This window comes from Etheostoma spectabile, chromosome 2 (genome assembly GCF_008692095.1).
Source record: "Etheostoma spectabile isolate EspeVRDwgs_2016 chromosome 2, UIUC_Espe_1.0, whole genome shotgun sequence".
Taxonomy (NCBI): Eukaryota; Metazoa; Chordata; class Actinopteri; order Perciformes; family Percidae; genus Etheostoma; species Etheostoma spectabile.
In genome coordinates, this window is record NC_045734.1 from 27,090,204 (window position 1) to 27,095,327 (window position 5,124).

Sequence of the window (5,124 nt, forward strand, 5' to 3'; positions counted from 1 at the left end):
TCAACACTTTTGTTGACGCTTTTTATCAAAATTTTTAACTTTTTCTCAAGTTTTTTTGTGTCTTTTTTTCAACACTTTTGACGTTTTTTTTTCAATGTTTGTCACTTTTTTTGACGTTGAACACTACCTAACACTAAATTAGAAATTAGGAATTATTTAGACTAAAATTAAGGAATGCATTTTGATAGATAATCACAGATTGGAATTTGTAAACTTTCACCCAATACTATTAAGACACCCCAAATTAATGAAAGTAGAGATTTGTACTGGCAAAAGGGCGTTGTGTGGAATCAATTGTGTTATTTTGGGTAGTTAAAAAAGAACATTGATATAGGAAAACGGGTCAATTTGACCAGAGAACAACAAGAGGGTTAACCATTAACTTACCAAAATCAAAGTTGAGCCAATTCTGATGATGCTAAGCATGTATCTTTTTTCTAAATTTGTAAATGATACGGCTTGCTTACGAAAAAACCCACATCCCTACAGTTAACCAGAGCAGTGTAATACATTTACACTACAAAACGAGTACAGATGTAACTTTATTTTTCTGAATCAAACATGCCAAAGACTGCGACACAAGCACTGGGATTGCATCCCTTCTTACAATCAAGCTCATTGGTGTCCAAAACTGGAAGTCTAGTCATGGGGTTGGCCTTGTAACGATGATGTGGCAATAGTTCACACTAAACATTCCTTCCGGACAGGTGACATTTCAGTTGTGGTTTGCTGAACGTCTTTGCTTGGGTGGAGCTGCTGTCTGGTGATTTGCACATTAACAGCGTCTGTTTACATGTATTTAAATGTGACTGAATAAAGCACCCATAAAGCCGGTAAATAATAACTCGATCCTGTTGAAAACCGGCCATGCATTGAACATGGCAGAATATGTGGAATCTCTGAGAAACATATCTGCTGCAGGTACTGTTGTAGTATATTTCCAATCGTCAAACCTTTGATAAACACTTCATCACAGTAAAATGTGACACAGGGACAGAATGGAGCTATCTTTAGGCCTACAGTCAATTGTGGAGTCAGTTTTACCTGTGCTGGGGCCATTTAATATCGAACTTAACCCTTGTGTTGTCTTCGCGTCGAAATCGAAAATCAACACTTTTGATTATGCTTTTTCTTACGTTTTTGTCCCTTTTTTTAATGTTTGTCACTTTTTGTGATGTTTAACACTACGTAACACTATCTTATTAACTTTAGTTTTACAGTTATAGGAAATTATACAAATTTTTTGAGGTATAAAAGCAAAAATCCGGAATTATTTAGAATAAAATTAAAGGAATGTATGTTGATGGATAATCACACCACTGGAATGTGTCAATTTTTTCTCATTACTATTTCAAAAACACTTCTATTTGTGTTTTTCAAATGCTATAAAATTGAATAAGCCGCCCCAAAATTAATGAAAGTAGAGATTTGTACTTGCCTAAGAGCGTTGTGTGGAGGCAATCATGTTATTTTGGGTAGTTATAAAGAACATTGATATAGGAAAACGGGGCTATTTGACCAGAGGACAACATGAGGGTTAAGGGTTGAATCGAGCTGTAGTCATCATGTTTGCCACAGGATGGCAGCAGACTGTAAGAAAGAGGATTGGAGCTAAAGATGTTTTTGGACACACTACAGAAACTAGGACTGCGACACTGCTGACCCAACTTTGACCGACAGCCGATGATCTTGTTGCCGTGTCAGCACCTTGAGAAAAACAAAACGACTTTATGAGGACAGACTAGACAGGAAGAGTGACAGACCCAAACAGAAAGTGTTAGAGGTGAGAGGATGACTGCCACCACCAACACCCTGCCAGGTCCTCTGATATTTACAGTCAGTCGTCGGCCTGACATGAATGCCCAGGTCAGATCAGTATGGTGATCAGCGTGGTGTTTGGTGGCGATTGGATCCTGAGACAGGGCTGGAAAGCAAATGGGATTTGAAAAAAAAGGGAAGCAATCACTTCCACCGCGAGAGGATTATGTTCCCTCATAGATGTTTATATGTGTGTGTTACTTTCTTTTACAGTGCCAAAAGAATAATTTGTCTCTTGATAGCTGTTGCCAAGGTGACCTACGACTGTGAGTGCATCTATTGTCATGCAGCCAATTATGCAGCACGTGGAAAAACATGACAGGTACAGGTTCAGCTACTTAAAAGAGTTATTGTCCTGTGTGTGTGTGTGTGTGTGTGTGTGTGTGTGTGTGTGTGTGTGTGTGTGTGTGTGCGTGTGTGACACACTGTTGACTGTGTTAAATGGCCTGAGCCCATTCAATATCCTATCTAGCTTCATAACAGAGCTCACAAAACTCTGTTTGAACAGGTGGAAAGGAGTGGTGTATTGCTCAATGCAGCGCTGCCATTCAGCATCAATGTTGCCCGTTAACTCTGTTTGGCGTGCGTGACTGTGTGCCGTCTGTGTGCGTTAACGCTCTGCGACAGTTGCATCTTTTAGGAGTTGAGAGACTTTATGCTCTGGAGAGTGAGTGAGTGCAAATGGAAAAAGCGAAGGGAGCACAATGTGTTTGACAACAGAGAGAGACAGAGATATGTGGTATATTTTCTGTGAGCAGACATCACATTTCGTTCTGTTTACTTTACCCAACTGTGCTCCTCTCGCTTCTCCCAAAGCTCTGACCAAGTCTGAAGAGCCACAGGGAGTGAGAGGAAGGACCAAAGGAAAGATATTGACTTTTAAAAACTCCTTGACTAAACCGCTCCCTGAAATTCGGAAAAGACAAAAAATATCCTACCAGGATTTGAAGCCAGACCAACAAATTCCTTCTTAACATTCGTAAATGTGACAGCACTGTCCCCACTAGGAAATCACCTGCACTCCAGAAAGAAGCATGACCGAATCTCCCAGTACTGGTTTGAAAAGGAAAAATGTCATCAGTCAAAATCAAATCTATTAAAAACTCTCAAATTCTTCCATTTATTATGAGCTGGATGATAATGTGGATGACCAGTGGGCCCTGATGACATCAGAAGGATCACATATTTGCATTTTAGGCAACATCATGGCAGATCGATTAACTATGCAATCCATCACTCTGTCCATCAGTAACTGCTCCTCACTCATCCAAACAATAATCCCAAGATGCATCATGGGTAGGGCTGGGCAATATAGAGAAAATCAAATACCACGACATTCTTAACCAAATACCTCAATGTCGATATTGAGACAATTTTGTATGGTTGACTATTGTTGCTTTAACAACATTTTATTTACACAATGAGGTTTTTGATGAACATTCTCCAGAAATGATTTAATAACTTAGTGGGTAAAGCAGTAAATAAAACAGCACAGTCTGGTAAGTTCAGAAAAGTACATCACTTTACTGCAATGCAGCCAGTAAAACCAGGTTCTGTAACTCTTACCATATTACAACATATCCCAAATGTAAGTCAATATCTAGTCTCATATTGTGACATTAATACAACATTGATATATTACCCAGCCCTAACAAGTGTGTTTTTGAACAAGTTAAATCTTCAGAAATACCACAGCCTCACATCAGCAAGCAGCTTTGTAAAATTACGCATTCAAAGAAGCGAGTTCCTCTCTCTCTAGCAGATCCCATCATGTTAGTTTTAGGGAAACATTTTTATATCACATCAATAGTTTGAGCTTAAAAACTACAGGATCTTCAGTATGAGGGTCATGTTGCCTGTGAAAAACAAGGCGGGTCAGATTTTGCAGTCTACAGTTGTTACTTCAACGTGTCTGATGCATGTTTAATCAATATTTGGTAAATATAAGTAAAGGATAGTCAAATATTTAAGACTTAACTAATAGTTTATTTGTGTTTTTTAAAGTTTTAGTTTTCATTTCTGCATCAACAAAGACTGACAATCGCAACTTTTGGATGAACTGCCAGTTTAACTGGATTGAATGCCAATGATTTGATTGGGTGATTTGAGCACTTCATAATAATAATGTGTAATGTAATCAATCCCACAAGGGGAAATTACAATTTACACTCTGTTGTTATTACACACATCACACACAGGCCTGAATTACACACACATGCTCAGTACATGCACTAATGGAGAGATGTCAGAGTGGGGGGGGCTGCCCATGGAAAGGCGCCCCGAGCAGTTGGGGGTTCGGTGCCTTTCAAGAGCACTTTGGCAGCGCCCAGGAGGTGAACTGGCACTTCTCCAGCTCCAGCAACCCTCCAGTTCCCACCCCAACTTCTACTGACTGAGCTACAGCCACCTGACTTGCTGGAGTAACTATTGATTGTTAAATTGAGAGACAGAGAGAAAGAGAGAGAAAGAATGCTAAGGAACAGAGAAAATACCTGAAAGAAATGGAAGCAGAAAATTGGAGTGACAGGGGAAGGATAGGGAAAAATAAAGAGCATGAGAGAGGAATACTTATTACTTTCTGACTCTTGAGTGTAAAAGATTTGTGTAAGAGATGATCCCACTTTTCATAAACATGTCACTGAGGTATCTACCAATCACGCCACACATGTCTGACAGAAGAGGACTTATCAAGAGTCAGAGTTTGAACCGCTCATGTCACTCAGAGATTGCTTCCAGAGCATCAGCCAGGCCAAGCAACTATGTTCACTGTCAAACACAGTTTGACATGTATTTCCTTACGTAAGTAAGCACTTTGCGCCAAAGACTGGTACAAATCTTATCACAAAAGCCTACGTTTAATCTTCAAACAGTCACCAGCGGTTGACTGTTGACAGTGTTCAGAGCCAAGTCCTTCCTCTCCCTGGGATGTACCTGAAAAACAGGAGGTCAAAGGAACAAGCTATTTCATTTAATCTACATTGGGAATCAGCTGATTATGGATTCCTTTTTACAGGAACACTCTACATGGGGCAGTGGTGGTGTAAAGGTTAGAGAAGCGAGCTTGTGACTGGGGGGTTGCATTACCACAACTCAATTGACTTACCATACATACTGGCAGTACATCCGTATCAGCAATTTCATTAAATTATAAAGCTTGGTCAATACTCTAAATCTGTTATTTGGCCTTCTCTGCAGGCCGTACAGGCGGTTTAACTTGTATGAACTCGTCTGAGTATATCACATCCATCATCAGTGTTGTACAGAACGTCGTACGTCTGCTGTTCACATTCCTTTTAAACTAAATCC